Source organism: Monodon monoceros, unplaced genomic scaffold (assembly GCF_005190385.1).
Source record: "Monodon monoceros isolate NGI ecotype Baffin Bay Population unplaced genomic scaffold, NGI_Narwhal_1 Super_Scaffold_21, whole genome shotgun sequence".
Lineage (NCBI taxonomy): Eukaryota > Metazoa > Chordata > Mammalia > Artiodactyla > Monodontidae > Monodon > Monodon monoceros.
Genome location: NW_021703778.1, coordinates 20971231 through 20989283, shown reverse-complemented (window position 1 = coordinate 20989283; position 18053 = coordinate 20971231). Strand labels below are relative to the sequence as shown.

At 40.5% G+C, this 18053-nt stretch overlaps 1 protein-coding gene across 1 annotated transcript in view; it reads left to right on the top strand.

Annotated features, from left to right (window-relative positions):
- The window catches only part of CELF2 (CUGBP Elav-like family member 2), a 526008-nt gene that overhangs the window by 119422 nt on the left and 388533 nt on the right, over positions 1-18053 (top strand). The window contains exon 2 of the mRNA XM_029237429.1: positions 7365-7400. The gene's annotated coding sequence lies outside the window, so the exon portion shown is untranslated. The remainder of the gene's footprint in view (positions 1-7364; positions 7401-18053) is intronic.

The following is an 18053-nucleotide window of genomic DNA, read 5'->3' as shown; positions in this document are numbered from 1 at the left end:
TGAGCAGCAGTGTAGCATAGAGACCACAAGCATGGGCTTTGGGGCCAGAATGCCTGGTTCAAATCCTGGCTCTGTCTGTCACTAGCTGTGTGGCCTTGGGAAGCTGTTTAACATTTTTCTGTCTCATTTTCCTCATCTCTGTTGTAGTTGAATCATAGTAATGACTTCATTAGGCTTTTAGAAGGGTTAAGTAAGTGAATGCATGTAAATGGCCTAGAATAGGGGCTGGTATTAAATAAGTGCCCTATTAATGTGAGCTATGGTGTGTGTGTGTGTGTGTGTGTGTGTGTGTGTGTGTGTGTGTGTAGATTTCACCATGTGAGAGTAATTGCTTGGGTTTACACACACACACACACACACACACAGATATTTTTAATCATGGGAGTGAAAATTGAGGAAGGATAAAAGTGGAAGAGAAGAAACGAAGGACCAAACAAAAGAGAAGAGAAATTCAGAGAAAGGATTGGAAAGAAAGAAGCTGGGGCAGGGGGAAGGAGCAGTGTCTTTGGGCTTTCTTTACCCAAACAAACGAGAGAAGTAACGTTAATCTCTAAGGTGTTTTAAACTTCCCAGACCTAAAGTTTACCATACAGGAAAAAAGTTAACTGTTCTAAAATGATATATGAATATTTAATGATGCCTTGAAGCTAATCTTTTTATCTATGTATTATTTGGAAGTAGATGCAACTTTTTAAAGACCCACAATTTGCCCCAAGCACCGGGTGACCAAAAAAAAAAGAAAAGAAAAAAGAAAAAAATGAAAAGAGAAGAAAAAGAGCAAAATCTGCTTGACTGTGATACTTTCACCCTTAATTGAAGTAAAGAAAACCTCACTCCTCCTACAATCAGAACATTAAATCATTTATTTTTAGGACAGGCAATAAAAAAAAAAGGTATTTTAACATTTTTTTAAAAAGTCTTTGTACTTTTAGAAGAATTGGAGGTACCATTGGAGACAGACATTCCAGGTCTTAAAAATATTTATCATGCTGACACACAATTAACAGGGGGGCTCTCGTGTCCTGTTTTATAGTTGTCAGCTAATTTTGGAAACTGGCAAGCTGCACAGAAATAGATAGCTCTTGCTTCAACACATCCTAAAAAAAGAACTATTTGCATAGCTCAGGAGTGGGATGGGATAGGAGAGCATGAGGAAGAGCGCTTTCAGAAGAGCGCTTTCAGACAGCTAAGAAAAGTTGGCATCATTCTGTGCGCCCTGGCAAATGTTCTACACATTCAAAATTAAAGTTGTTTTTAAGGAATGCTAAATAATCTACGAAAACTGTGTAATACACACAGGACACTTGTCTGCTTTTGAAAAGTACTTGTCTCTTCTGGTGTTTGTTTTTTCCTTTGATAAAATGGACTGTATAGCCCAGCTTCAAATTTGCAGAAAGCTTTCCTGTTTGTTCACATCCATGATTGATCCAGCAACTCTAGATCAAAGGGAAGAATTATTATTCCATTCTGGGACTTAGAGACCCCAGGAGGCAGAAGGAATTGCCCAAGGATATGCAACCTATCAGAAACTCACGCCCTCTGTCATTTTGGTCTTATTTCTTAGCCCCTAGGTCAATTCTGTTCCTCGAAACATATGACTTTGCTTTGTCATCTTTTTCATCATTGTTTTCATTCAGTTTTTAGCATTCGGTTCTCTTCTTGAAATCAGATTATCTTGGTAATGACAACTAAGGAAAGAAAATTAGTGCAGTTAAACTCCAAATATTGCTATAACAAAACAGGCATTTTAGAAAATTAAGAGACTGGAATTACCTGCCAGTAGACAATGTTTTGTTTTTTTTAACTTTCTATTTATTTATTTTTAAACGTCTTTATTGGAGTATAATTGCTTTACAATGGTGTGTTAGTTTCTGCTTTATAGCAAAGTGAATCAGCTATACATATACATATGTTCCCATATCTCCTCCCTCTTGCATCTCCCTCCCACCCTCCCTATCCCACCCCTCTAGGTGGTCACAAAGCACCAAGCTGATCTCCCTGTGCTATGTGGCTGCTTCCCACTAGCTATCTGTTTTACATTTGGTAGTGTATATATGTCCATGCCACTCTCTCACTTCGTCCCAGCTTATACTTCCCCGTCCCTGTGTCCTCAAGTCCATTCTCTATGTCTGCGTCTTTATTCCTGTCCTGCCCCTAGGTTCTTCAGAACCTTTTTTTTTTTTTTTAGATTCCATATATATGTGTTAGCACACAGTATTTGTTTTTCTCTTACTTCACTCTGTATAACAGACGCTAGGTCCATCCACCTCTCTACAGATAACTCAATTTTGTTTCTTTTTATGGCTGAGTAATATTCCATTGTGTATATCTTTGTGCCACATCTTCTTTATCCATTCATCTGGCAATGGACACTTAGGTTGCTTCCACGAGACAGTGTTTTATGGTTCTCTTGCACTTGTATTTATTGAGTGTCTGGTATGTGCCAGGCACTGAGTATTCAAAATCTTGAGTAAGACGTGACCTTTGACTTAGAGGAGCTTTCACCAGTGGAAAATTCAAAAGTATTCACTTTATACTTTACATAATATCCTTTATTGGGGTGTAAACACTTGGAAAGAAGGATCAGGATTTAATTTTTCTTGGTGCCTCTGAAAGAACCCGGCACAGTGCGTGTTGAATGTATTGTAAGTGTTCAGTGAATATGTTGGATGAATAAATATTAGTGATGCACATGATTTATGCTTAGAAAGTAATGTTATTAACGGACACCGCAATCTATATAAGTTCATTGGAAAAAACATGGTCTTCATGGCATCTTTTTTTCAGTGCACTTTATTTTTTAGAGCAGTTTTAGGTTTATAGCAAAATTGAGGGGAAGGTAGAGCAATTTCCCATATGCCCCCTGCCCCCCACCCCACGCATGGCCGCCTACATTATCAACACGCCCACCAGATGGTGCATTTGTTATGGCTGATGAACCTACACTGACATGTTCTCATCACCCAGAGTCCATAGTTTACATTAGGGTTCACTGTTGGGCTTGGATAAATGTTTAATAACGTGTGTCTACCAGTATGGTGTCATAAGAGTAGTTTTACTGCCCTAAAAGTTTTTCGTACGGTATCTTTAAGTCCTCTCAATGGGGTTATGAAGGAACATTATCTTGATGAAGCATAGCATATTATGCTACGTTTATTTTCCTCAAGGGTTTCTTTACAAAAGGTATAAATTCATGAAGATGTGAATAATTCAGATGATTTGTTAGCAATAATAAAGAGGTAAAAATGATCAAGCTATTATTTTAAAAGCTCTGTGTTCTGATGATCTCAAAAATGGCAATTGGTTGGTGAGTCCTTGCCACATTGCTGCTGCCAAATACAGTGGTTCTTTCTTTGTATTTTTTTTTAAATCGTGCAGCTACGTGTTCTAATGGAACCATCAGGGTTTTTCGGTAACATCTTGTAATTTAAACTGTATTCACTCATTCATTCATGTTCACCAAAAATTACTTTTCCTTTGAAGTAATGTCTGTCATTATAATTAAATTTTTCAGAACGTGGTTGTATAAAACATAAATTTTCCCTTGCTGGTACTAAATATGTGGAGAGCATAACTTTTTTTCTAGCATTTGTCTTTTACCGTAAAGGTAAGGCCGATGCCTTGAGTCTATGGATGAGGAGTCTATGGAGAGGAGTCTATGGAGAGGAATTCTGCATTGTCTTTTGTGTATAAATCACACCTGTAATTCACCATCTAGTAATTTCTAGTTTACTTTTTTTTTTGAATAAACTTATTTCTTTATTTTTGGCTGCATTGGACCTTCGTTACTGCATGCGGGCTTTCTCCAGTTGCAGCGAGCAGGGGCTACTCTTCATTGCGGTGCGCAGGCTTCTCATTGCGGTGGCTTCTCTTGTTGTGGAGCATGGGCTGTAGGTGCGCGGGCTTCAGTAGTTGTGGCATGCGGGCTCAGTAGTTGTGGCTCGCAGGCTCTAGAGCGCAGGCTCAGTAGTTGTGGTGCACGGGCTTAGTTGCTCCACAGCATGTGGGATCTTCCCGGATCAGGGATCAAACCTGTGTTCCCTGCATTGGCAGGTGGATTCTTAATCACTGTGCCACCAGGGAAGTCCCTCTAGTTAACTTTTTAAGAGGAACAAGAACTTGGAGAAACTTGTAAGAACCACGTCTTTTTTCTCCCCAATATTTATAGTTGTCTTGTCCCTAGACCTAATCTACCATCAGTTTTTCTTAAGCTTGTCGACTGAAAAAAAACGCACACCCTAAAAGTTGAGAAGTATGTTTTATTTGGTGGACAAAACTGAGGACTTAAGCCCGGGACACAACCTCTCAAATAGCTCTGAGGGACTGCTCCAAAGAGGGGTAAAGGAGGAGCCAGGGTATATAGGAGTTTTTACAACAAAGACCAGGTGTCGGAACATCAAAAGATTACAGTTAAAGAAAACAAGATATCTCAAGTTAAGGACTTTAGCGCTTTTCTATGTGTGGGAAGACACAAGAGTCTGGACTTACTGAATTCCTTTGGTAGGCACCTCAGCTATCCGGGGCCAGTGTCCTGTGCTTTCTCATCCTGAGTCTCCTCTGGGTGTATCACCAGGGGTGGCTGCAGCTGGCTGACTGCTAGACGGTGGACTTTCTGTTTCTATCCTGAGTTCTGGGAGGGCGGCTGTAACGTGATGGCTTGGTGGCTGCAACATCCTTTGTTCACTGAAAAGGCAGGCAACGTTTTTTCATTGATAAGCTACTTGTCCTTTTTAGTTTTTCCAAAGAACCCAACTTAGTTTTCATAGAAACAAGAACTTTGAATGAGTCCTAACGTAAACGGGTGGGGGAACAAACACAACATACTCCTGGTGAGTGTGCAAACTTAGGTGATGGGAGCAAAGTGAAACAGGCGCTCTTGAGGGGGCTCAGCCACTGTGTTTCTCCAAGAGAATGGAGATTGTTGGTTAATCCAGGAAGGTTTTGAAACGGAGGTCAGTTGCAGACCCTTGGACTCTGTTGCTCTGTTGCAGTAGTTCCCCACCAAGGGCAGTTTAGCCCCCAGAGGACATTTGGCAGTGTCTGGAGACATTTTGACTGTCACAGTCTGGGAGGGGGGATACCACTGGCATCTAGTGGGTAGAGGCCAGGGATGCTGCTAAACATATGCAGAGCACAGGACAGTTCCTCACTAGAAAGGATTACTTGGCCTAAAATGTCATGGTAGTGCCCAGACTGAGAAGTACTGCCCTACTGTGGTTTAATTGGATTTATTATAATATAAGTCCAACGTAGTTTTAAAAGATACCAGGGGGACCCATAATATTTAAATATGTACAGTCTGGGGGCAAAAATCAAGAGTTAGAAGATTAGAAAGAAGAAAAGGTCATTGTACTTTAACTCTGGGATGCTCCTGTTACTGTGATCAAGCTCTAAATATAGATCTAACCGTCAAGGTCAACGAGAAGGTCAGAAAAGTTCATTAATTCATTCCTTACAAACTGAACAAATACTGATTGAGTCCTCATGTGTGTTGGTCTCAAGTGATGGAGTGATAAATAATAATATAGAATTCAAAAGGTATTTCTGTTGTGATCCATGTTAGAAAGGCAGACTAGAGGGAGGGGTGCTTCTTAGCTGGGGGGTACCCACAATTCCATATTCTGTTTTAAAGAGAAATTTATTAGGCAGGTACTAAATTCTTAGAAAAGTTGAATACATGTGAGGCCTTCAGCTGTGTAGTGGACAGTGCTTTCAACTACGGTTTTGTTGAAGGAATGGAAACATTCTCTCGAAAGCCAATAGCAATGAAGGCTGAAGGTTTAATACCATGTGGTTATGTAGGAAAGAACATTTCTATGGGAGCTGAAATTATAATCACTTATATTTTTAAGGCAGCATGGCTCCAGGGGAACCAGCATGTCCCTAAAGTGCCCAGGTGCTGTCACAGACAATAGGTGAGGGGGAGTTCTAGAAACCGGGAGGAAGTCCTCTATTTGGATCGACAAGATGAGTATGTAAAGACAATGTGAGTTTCAAGGTGAGATTCTTAACCCAGGGTTGACATATGAGCTTTCAGAGGTCCACGACAATTATAATTGTACACCACATTTTGTGTATATGCATATGTGTGTATCATTTTTTTCTATGTAAGATGTTTGTATTTTTAATGAGATTCTTGTTTTTCTTTTCTATTATAGTTTATTACAAGATTTTGAATATAGCTCCCTGTGCTATACATGGGACCTTGTTGTATATCTGTTTTATATATAGTAGTGTGTATCTGCTAATCCCAAACTCCTAATTTATCTCTCCCCACCCCTTTCCCCTTTGGTAACCATCAGTTTGTTTTCTATGTCTGTGAGTCTGTTTCTGTTTTGTAAATAAGTTCATTTGTGTCATATTTTAGATTCCACATATAAGTGATATCATATGATGTTTGTCTTTGACTTACTCAGTATGACAATCTCTAGGTCCATCCATGTTGCTGCAAATGGCATTATTTCATTCTTTTTTACAGCTGAGTAGTATTCCTTTGTATATGTATATATCACCTCTTCTTATGAGATTCTTAAAGCGATTACATGACATGAAGAATATTATGCACCACTGTTCCTAAGAATTATACCTTGTGTCCCTCAGTCTCAAGTTAAGCCCTCCTCCACTTTTAGAATATCTCAGCAGTAAGGCTGCATCTCCTCCTCCTTGCTTCCCATTCCTTCCAAGAACACATCTGTAATTGAAAGATAAGATACTGCAATTAGGAAAAAGTAAGCTCTGAAATGTAGCTCTGGTCGCTCTTACTCACGTGCTGCAGAGCTTCCCTCAGTGACATATCATTTGTGCCGTTTGAATTGTCATAGCATCTGCCTTCAACCATCCCAGCTGGTCTGACGTTACAATAAAGAAATGAAAAACAGCAATTTGCTACAAAAATAATTGGATTTTGTGTAGTACATGTTCCTTCATAAACCTCAGGTGACAGAGATCAACACGAAGACACACCCTCCAACGAATTCGTTCCTAAGTGATTCTTGGAAAGAGAGTACAGTGTGCTTTGTTTCAGTGGAAAACATCCAGTTGCAGTTTGGGACTCTTCTCCCTCCTATTTTCCTTCTGTGTGTCGTACATTTTAAAATTTGAATGTTTTAAACTCAGTTGAGCTCTACCACCAGAAAGCAGAGGCAGATATTTTGCATGTGTGTAAAGTGTCCTTGGGAAGTAACCATTGACACATTTATGGGAATTAATCAGAAATGTGATGAGTCGATTTTAGATTTCTAAACAGCTGCATATACAGTACCCTCTGCACCCATATGATTCCGGAATGCCCTGGCGCATTGGATTATGGTTTTATTAAACACATTTTTATAATTTACCAAAATAATATCTTCTTTTTCTTCCAGAGAGACAACCACAGAATTAGCTGGAAGTCTACCAAGGTAAGCAGCACACTTTGCTTATTCTGTACGTGAGCTCTGATGCACCCCCTGACAGAAGACCTGTGTCGCCTTGGAGAGGTCTTCTTCACTTTCTCTTCCTCATGTTAGATTTTAAGACCTCATGCTTCATCATGTAAATCCCAGAAACGGTGTGTGAGTCGCATATAAGTGATGTAACCAAGAGGTCATGAGGGTGATGTCCATATATGACTTAGAAATCATTCTCATCCCTTGGAAGTTATATCACATGTACCCGTAAGTATATTGGAGCTATTTTCTCCACAGAACTCGTAAACATGCCGCTTCCTTTATTATACTCATGGTTATTGGTAATCTAAAGGCGCATTGAATTGTTTTTTTCTTCAGTATATTCATTAGTAGTATTGCGTTCAAGTATTTATAGATTTGTGAAAGTTTTGAGCTTCCTCTAGAGAACTTACATCATAGTTTTGATGATATATAAATGCATTTGTAATTCATATCATCATTTAAATACCTAGTTACTGTCTCACCAGGGAAAGAAATCAATATATAAGTTGATCGATGTCTTTAACATATTTTGGATATCTTATATCACTATATGAAATAAGAGATGATTGCAGGATGCCAATTATAGACAACTAGCCATCAGAAATGATTACCACTATTTATTAGAAGAAAGGAAAAAAAGGAAGAAAGGGAGTGGAAATGTTTTAAGAGATATTTTCCTGGGCATCACATACAGCACCTAGTATTGCGCCTGAGTCCTGGAAGGTGCTTGGTAACCGTCTGTGAATGAATTAATAGGGCATAGGGTTTTGCCTGGGAAGTGTTGGAAACAGAAGTCAAGAGAATCTCAAGAACCAGAAAAAGAAGAGTTTACAGAATGTGATGATGAACAGCACTAGGGAATCGGGGGAGGGTACATTTTGTCACCATCTGTTCCAGGATATAAGCACATTTGGTTGCCTTTTTTTTTTTTTTTAATGTAAAGAAAATCTTTGCTTATAGGATCATGATTAACATGGCTAAAAAACTGTTTACTGTGACCCAAATGTTTAAATTACTGTATGTCTTAATTCTTTGGATAACATCCCAAAGAAGCATTTCAACCGCGTGCTAGTTTACAGGGTTAAAAGTGTGCCTGTGTTCTGGCGTCCCAGCTGAGTTTGTTTGTCCTGGTGCTTTCACTCTGGAGAGAGCCCAGTGTGAAGACCGAGGCACCTTGTCATTTTCTGGAAGAGAGAGAGTTGTGTATCTGCCCATGTTTGTGGTGCAGAAGTTAATCCCCAAATAATGGAATGAAGGATGACTTTTAAACTTTTCTAGAACGGCTAAGGAGTGGGCCACTCGCGTGTTGTCAGATGAGACCCACACGGAGCTGTAATCATGCAGATAAGAATTACTGAGATGTCTGCGAAATCTGGTGTGCACCCTGAATTCTATTAAGTACTGTTCCGTTGTGAATACCAAGTGGCAATTCCCACATTCACCTCGAATGATCTGTTGTAGCTGGTTTATTACTGGAGGGAGTCTGCTCTCTTCTTGAGTTTTGTGGGAGGTATTTTAGTAATGAGCCTACTTATTGTTTTTTTCCATGAATTTTTGTTACTCTAATATTGCATTGTGTTGAGAATAAACGCGACACCAATCCCATTCTAACTTCGGTGTGCATTCATTGAAATATACGGTGGTAAGGGTGTGAATATGTCAGTTACTGCTCAATTATTCTTCTAATGTAGCTTCAGGTATTCTTTTGACTCTCTCTGGGGGCAGTTTGGGACATTATCCATTGACAGTTCTTTCCCTTCTTCACATTACCGTGAATGTGATTATCTGATGATGAAAACTTCTCTTGCCATCCAGACTGTTTCTTCTGTTAGCGTTTGTTTGTTTTACAGTCTTGTAGAATTCAATCAGTTGTTCAACTTTCAGCCTTTTTTTTTTCTAATTTCTTCAGCCTGTCACTGGGAAAGTGTAAATGAACCCTGGAAAACCTTGGTGCATTTAGAACGAGGCACCTGTCATTAACTCGGTTTGTTTGTTGGCTAATGGTTAGTGGAACGTGACACTTTGGGGTTTTTATCCTTTTAGTCATAAAAGTGCGCTTACGCGGCGACATCTAGGAAAAGTGGAAAATTGCAATTCAGGCGACTGCCGACTTGTGATATGTGGCTGCAAAGGAAGACAGTGGTGTTTTACAGCAAGTTTATGCTTTGGTTTTCCTTGGCTTTGACTGTCTTGAAATTTTCTGAAAGGCCATTTATAAATATTGCACAGAGATGGGGTATTTCAACTTTAGTTGCTTTACATAGCTGGCCACCGGTTGATACTATTCTGTGAATATGTACAAATCATACAGCAGTGGATTATGTATTGGTTGTTAAAAATGCATCGAGGCTGAGATGAGATATGTGTACAAGGTACTTGAACAGGCACCTGGTTTGTCTTTCATTACGATTGGTAACCTAAATGTGTCTATGAATTCTTGCCATTGCTGAAATTAAAGTCTGGTAATAATATGTCACCAGAAAAAAATTAGATTATATGAGCAATGTGTAAAGCACTGTAATTATATTATAAATATTAAAACCAATGATCTTGTCGGGATTAAAACAAATATTTAAGCTGGCTACATGTTCCGCTCCTGCTGTCCTCTTAATCTTGAAGTGTTCTGGCAAAGGGATGTATGGGTCCATTTTCTTGAGCTGTGAAGAGGATCATTTTTAATCTTACATATGACTCCGTGCTTTATTTTGCTGTAGCAAAGGACAATTGTTTTTCTCCATTGCAAGCATGCCTTTCAAGACCTTTTTCAATGGTGCAAAGTTTTTAGTTTAGGTAGATGTGTTTTAATTAAATCATAGTAAAATCCCAATTGTTCAAATGGAATGGAGGCACTAAAATAGTTATGATAAGCTGGGGTTTTAATATAAAGGATGACTATACAGAGGAAAACTTTATTTTGGATAGCAGAGTAAAGGTGTAAACAAGGTGTATATTAACAGAGGTTTCACTGTTATCCTGCAATATTAGTGGCTGTTTTTGAAAAAGAGAGAGCATTTTAACTCCTTAAACATAGTCTCCTGTTTCTCAGCATAAACGAAACAATATAGAAAATACAGCTATTTAACAGACCTTAATAGGAGCATCTTACAGACTACAGTGGAGATTCATGAGCAGTTCTTAAAGCTCAACACCCAGAAGTCAGGATGCTCTTTGAAAAACATTAAGTATTGGTAAATGAAGCTTACAATAATTAAATATGTAAATAAGATGCAATTTTTTACTGGATTTTAGCAGAAACCAATGGAGGCAGGGGCCAAAGATTAACGTTATAAAAGAAACACTTAACCTTTTTTCTTCTATTTTAATCCAATAACTTGATCTTTTTTCTATGCCTCCTCAGAGGGGGTTAGGAAACAAGTACTCATTGGAAGCAGTGGAATACCCAACGACTAGAAATCACTGTACACCATCAGATTACTATTTGAGCTTCTCTACCAAGAAGTTAGAGCTACCTGGTTGGTGTGACTCAGAGAGAAAAGTCACGACGTGGCAGTTTCACTTATGGAGTTGTGGTCTTCAGTTATGGGTCTTTGTTATCTGAAATTTGAACTCCACAGAGTCCATGCAGTGGGAGGGCAAGACTGAACTCTCTGATTGACCAGATTTCTCAGTCATGGTTATCACTGGTCAGGTAGCAGCAAGGGGCAAACGTGGGGACGAAGAGAATCAAAGCAGTCGGCCAGCTCAGCTCTCCACTTGTGCTCTATGGGCTCAGTTAGGTGTTCATTCCCTTGTGGGGGGCTTTCGTAGGTGACAGAGTCTCGTATTTCTCGTTGTCCTCAATTAAGGTGCAATCTTCTGAAAGAACTTGAAAAATTAGAAGATGAGAATGTTGGTGACACCAAAAGCAAAGGCAACAAAAGCAAAAATGAACAAGTGGGACTACATCAAACTAAAGAGCTTCTGCACAGCAAAGGAAACCATCAACAAAATGAAAAGGCAACCTATGGAATGGGAGAAAATATTTGCAAATTATATGTCTAATAAGGGCCTAATATCCAAAAATATGTAAAGAACTCACAACTCAATAGCAAAAAAATCCAACAATCTGATTTTTTAAATGGACAGAGGACCTGAATAGACATTTTTCTAAAGAAGACGTACAGATGGCCAACAGGTACATGAAAAGATGCTCAGCATCACAAATCACTGGGGAAATGTAAACCAAGACCACAATGAGCTATCACCTCGTATCTCTTAGAATGGCTCTCATCAGAAAGACAAGAGATAACGAGTGTTAATGAGGGTGTGGAGAAGGGGAATCCTCATGCTCTGTTGGTGGGAATGTGAATTGGTGCAGCCACTATAGAGAACAGGATGGAGGTTCCTCAAAAATTAAAATAGAACTACCATATAATCCAGTGTTACCACTTCTGAGTATTTATCCAAAGGAAGTGAAAATAGGATCTCAAAAAGATATCTGCACTCCCACGTTCATTGAAGCAGTATTCACAATAGTCAAGACATGGAAACAACCTAAGTGTCTGTCAGTGGATGAATGGATAAAGAAGTTGTGGTGTATACATACACTGGAATATTATTCGACCATGGGAAAGAAGGAACTCTGCCATTTGTGACACCATGGAGAGAGCTTGAGGGCATTGTGCTAACTGAAATAAGTCAGACAGAGAAAGACAAATACCGCATGGTATCACTTATGTGCAGAATCTAAAAAAAAGTCAAACTCATAGAAGTAGAGAGTGGAAAAGTGGTTGCCAGGGCCTGGGGCTGGAGGAAATAGAAAAAAAGAATGTTGGTATATCCAGGCCAACCTTTTACTAAGTAATCTAGAGCTGATGAGCATTTCCTATCTTCTTTATAATCCCTAAGAAAGAACAATTTTCTCAAATTCCTGGGACCCAGGTCTGGTGCAGTTTGATATTTACAACATCTGTCATTTACTCGTTAATTCAATAAAGGTGCATCGAACGCTAGCTGTATGCCAAAAATGGTTATAGGCTCTGTGGTGGAAAATAAACTGAGCATCATCTCTTCTCTTAAGTAGTGTAGTCTAGTGTAGCAGGCACAGATAATCACAGTGCTAGGTGAACAGTGTTTAATGCCATAAGAGAGGTTGAAAGTCATATAAATAAACAAAAGGCGCCAAGGGATTTCAGCAGCAAGATGGGATACCGCTGATTGGAGGAAGCGAGGACAGCATCGTGAGTCAACCTCCTGAGCAGGACTTGGACAGGCAGGTCAGGTTTGAGCATGTGGCAGTGGAGGGGGCTGTGCACAGAGAGAACATCATCACCCAGGGGAGGTGTGCAGGGACTGTGCGCAGGGAACAGGAAGTGGTGCCGTCTTGTTGGATGGAATGCAGAGGCATGAAGAGGTGCTTGGAGGATCACTGGTTGATGTGAAGGGTTTAGACACCAGTTTGAGGAGCTGTTATTCTCTTCGATACTGTTCATCCAGGGAGTGTTCTAAGCTGTTGCTTACAAAGAGTCATCTGGGCAAATTGATGGAATGGATTTGGGGAAAGAAAAGACAGTTGACATTCTCCACATGGGACCCTATGGTACTCCCAGACCTTATCATTCCTAGAGCTCCCCTGTCTCAGATTCACTATTTGGCTAACAATAGAAAACAAGCCTTCTGGTTTAAGTGATTGTTTTCCAAACCTTACACTGCCCAGTTTCCTGCTTCCAGCACCCACCATCATACTGCACACCGACTCTGAGGCCACACTTGCAGTTGGTAAGAAGTATTCTTCCCTGCTCCAACCCGCACCTCCTAATCTTTTACAGTGTATCCCCCACTCATAGTCTATGACTAAATTCTTTCCTGCATGAATCTTTCTCTTACAGTATCTTTATTATTTTTCCCAGGTTGAATCCATTTCATAAAAGGCACTGTAGCAGTATCAGAGTGGAAACTGCATATTGAGTTTGTAGCTATAGTTCAAGAGGTCTGAGAAGACCCAAGGTTAATGTGGTGCCCTGGTGTATTCTCTTCCTCCTCTGCCATCCTCAGCATCTTGGGTATGATGTGCCTCATGCTCACAATATGACTGCCACAGCTCCAGCCATCACATGGAGACACAGCTCCAGCCATCACATAGAGACATGACCACATCTAGTGAAGAAGGGCATTTTTTTTCTCATGTATTTCTATTTTAGGAAAGAATTTCTTGCCTATGCCTAAGCTTTTATGGAGGGGAAATTGGGTTTCTGGTATTGGCAGCCTTTATAATGGGAGTCATGTTCTGCCATCAGGAAGAAAGGAAGGAGTCAGGGTAGGGGGAAAATGGCTTTATGTATGTAAGGAGTGGTATCTGCCACAAGAACTCTTCTCTCACTTAACCCTCAGCCTATTCCAGCTGGGCTTCTGACCCTTTCATACAGTCCTGGTCAAGGTCAACAGCAACCTCCATCTAACAAAATCCATTGGCCGGTTATCTGTTTTCTTATTTGGTCTCTCAGCTGCACTCAAAGTAGGAACTTCTTCCTTCTCCATGAAACACCTTCCTCGTCTCTGACACCAAATTCTTCCAGTTTTCTCCCTCTCCCACTGGCCGGCCTTTCCCAGTCTGCCTGCCTGTTCTTCCTCCTCTGCTGGACTCCACGTGCTGAGCTTCCCAGGGCTTCCTTTGGCCATTTCTCTCTTTACTTGTAGAGAGGGTGTGGAGAGAGATGTCATCAAGTTCATCTTTATGAGGATAGTTCCCATTTTCACCTCTCCGGCCTCAACTGCTCCCTTGAGCTTCAAATCTGAATACCCAGCTGTCAGTTCAATATCTCTTCTTGGATATATAATCTTCAATTTGATGTGACCAAAGAGAACTCTTGAATCCTACCCCCACCCACCTTACCACCACGCACCCAACTGTTCAGACAAGAACTCTTGAGTCATTTATATTGCCTCTTTTTCTCATACTTAGCAGACCATCCATCAGTAAAGCCTATTGGCTCAACCTCTAAAATTCATCTTTAATTTGGCCACTTTCTCCATCTCTTTCTAAGCCATCATAGACACCCACCTGCACTATTAAAATGGCCCCTAACTTGTCTCCCCCTTCCTCTTTTGCAAACCATGCTCCGCATGGTAGCCCAAGAGATCTTTGAAAAATCAATCAAACCACATTGTTTTTGGCTTCAAACTGGGTAGTAGTTTCCTCTTGCTGGGAATAAAGTCAAAACAGCATACTTCGGCTTCCAGGGGCCTCCGTAGGCTGCCTCTGTCTACCTCTGCAACCTCATTGCCTCCTGCCCACCCTCTCCTTTACTTTGTTCTTTACATACTGGCCTTTCTTTCCTCTTACTTCCTCAGAGCTCCCGCCTCTGACCACCCTGTTCTATGTAGCCCTCTCCACAGCACAGTTACTCACAGTCACATCACCATATTGTATTGTTCACACAGCACTTGTCGTTGTGTGTTCATTTATTTGTCCATTTATCTATTTTCTGTTCCCCTCCCTTCATCCCCAGAACGGAGTCTCCTTTGGCTTTCTTGTTTATTCCTCCATTCACAGGACTCCCAACAGAGCTGGCAGCCAATAGATGTTTGAATGACTGTGTGAGCCCCCATTTTAGAAGAAAATTGAGGACCAGTCTCTCAGTCTTTGCATTTCTTCCTCTGTCTACTTGGAAGTCTCTTGTCATCTCCCAGTTCTTTTTCTCCCTCCCCAAACTATCTCTCACTCATTCTTCTAGACCAGGGTTGGCAAATTATAGCCCACAGACCACATCCAGCCTGTGGCCTGTTCTTATAAATGTTTTTATTGGAACACAGCCAAACCCCTCTATTACATTGCCAGTGTCTGGTTTTGTGCTACAAAGGCAGAGTTGGGTAGTTATGGCAAAGACTGTATGACCCGGCAAGCCAAAACTATTTATTATTTACTATCTGGACACATCTTAGATGCCATTTCTCCTCTGAAGGCTTCTCTGTCCTGAAGGGCTTCATGACTCTTCTATTAGTGTCCAAAGTCTCCAGTGCTAACTCCTATCCTAGTATCTGTATCGTTGATAACAGAGTTCAGTGGAGGACTTTTAGACCTTCTCCACTAAGTAAGACATGCATTGAGATCTTACCAGTATTCATAGTTTTCCCTCAATGTCTAGCAGTGCCTGGAACATAGTAAGCCCTTAGTAAATATTTACGTAAGTCTTTGAGTGAATGGATGTTTGGATGCGTGAATAAACATTTGAATTGGGAAGTGTCCTAGTCTGCTGGGGCTGCTATAACAAAATACCATAGACTGGGTGACTTAAACATTTATTTCTCACAGTTCTGGAAACTGGGATGTCCAAGATTAAGGTGCTGGCAGATTCAGTGTCTGGGTGGGGTCCAACTTCCTGCTTTACTGCCTGCTGCCTTCCTTCTGTGTCTTCACCGGGTTGGGGGTGGGAGGAGGGGAGAAGGGGAGAGAGAGCCAGCTCGCTGGTCTCTTCTTGTATGGACTCATAAGGGGTCCCCATCACGAGGACCCTAATGACCTCATCCAAACCTAATCACCTCCCAAAGGCTTCACCTCCTGATTCCATCACACTGGGCATTAGGGCTTCAACATATGAATTTTGGGGGGACACATTCAGTCCCTAAGAGGAAAGGAAGGAAGGAAGCATTGAAGAAACCTCCCAAAGTAACAGTCTTATACCAGATATATGATTTCGGCCTTCTATCACCCTTCTCACTCTGTTCACTGCATTATACGCTTGGCACTCAGAAAAATGCATCTTATTGGCTGGAAAGTTATTAACCTAAGTTTGACTGTTACCAAGGTGTTCAGAGCTGTTGCTGTTGAGTCTCTGTTAGCACAAAGGTTAAGAGATTGGGCTTTGGGCTCAGACATGCTTCCATCTTTTATCTGCCATTGCTTTTTGTTTGTTTGTTTGTTTTTGCGGTACGCGGGCCTCTCACTGTTGTGACCTCTCCCGTTGCGGAGCACAGGCTCCGGAAGCGCAGGCTCAGCGGCCATGGCTCACGGGCCCAGCCACTCCGCGGCATGTGGGATCTTCCCGGACCGGGGCATGAACCCATGTACCCTGCATCGGCAGGCAGACTCTCAACCACTGCGCCACCAGGGAAGCCCTGTCTGCCATTTCTTAATCGTGTGACCTTGAGTGAGTGAATTAATATCTCTGTCTCAGTTTTTCACTTGAAAATTTGGAAAAATTACAATACCCATCATGGTGTCACTGTGAAAAGATAATCTATATAAAGTATTTAGCCTGACACCCAGGGAGTCATCAATACATGGTAGCTCTTAGAGTGGTGTGGTCAAAGGTAGCTTTGTGCCCGGTATTTGGGTAGTGCCCCTGTCAAGACAAGATGCCTTGTTGCATTATAAGAATCAGCCTAGTGAAGTGGTTCAGCAGGTACGCTCTGGAGACAAACTCCAGAGTGTATTCAAGTCTCTGTTCAGCTCTTTACTAGGTCTGCGATCTTGGGTAAATTTCTGCACCTCTCTGTGCCTCATTTTCTTTATCTGTAAATTGGGAGTCATAATAGGACCAGCTGTTCTGAGAAGGAACTGAAGTGATAGGTGTAAAGTGCTCAAAACAATGCTTATTTTATTTTATTGTAAGGAAATTAGAGTGGCATGCTAGTCGAAATTTGTGATGGGGAATATGAAGGAATATTAAGCCATAGGCCATAGAAACCTCTAATTCAGATATTAATTATTCAGTGGCTAGATTTTTGCTATGCTATGGATGATTATTGATTTAAAGCAAAATGTCCCAAGTATTAAATATAAATTAATTAAATTAAATATAAAGTTCCCTTGACCTTGCTATAATGTGTGAAAATAACAATTACCCAACGAAGTATATATGCAGATCCTGCCCATGTGTCTTGGGCAGCTCTATCAGGAACGTGGTTTCCATTAATTCTCCAAATAACCTAAATCAAAACATTTCATTCTTTATGGATGTAAATAAGAGTCTATAGTGAGTGAATTAAATTACACTTGTTTTATAATACAGTGTTCTGATGTGTAACAGACTATCGAAGGAACGATCTTTACAAGGAAAACTTTAGAATATTGTTAAGTTACTCACTGCGTGACCTATTTACATGGCTCAGATTCTTCTTGTTGTAGACTGCATAATTAAATTTTAAATGGAACATGATAAAGAAGTTATACTGGTGATCTCCAGAGACTTCGATACCCTATTTGGCTCTTTATAAGAGTATAGCAAAGGCATACTTTAAAATTTAATAAAGGCCTGCCCTAATTTTTTTCCCTTTTAGATTTTCTTTATCTGCTCAGGAATCCAAAGCTGTGTTATATTATCCACAAGTGTTACCTGAAATAAATGATGAAAATAAAAATTCTTTAAAGCACATTTATCCCAATTTGAGAATTCCATTATTTGTGCGTGAGAGCTTTTGTGTAGCCATTGAACTCCTTGAAGATAAAACCTGCCACTTCCCGAATGTGTCACCATAGAGAATTGGGGCTCTATTCATTCTGTTTGTGGAAGCATTCGTATCTTCAGAGCTTCCAGAGCAAAGGGGTACAAAATGGATTCCATGGAGGATATAATTTTGCAATTAGAATTCCTTATTTGCTATGTAGAAGTTGCACTTCTTGAGAGGGTTGAAGGGAAAACACACACACACACACACACACACACACACACACACACACACACA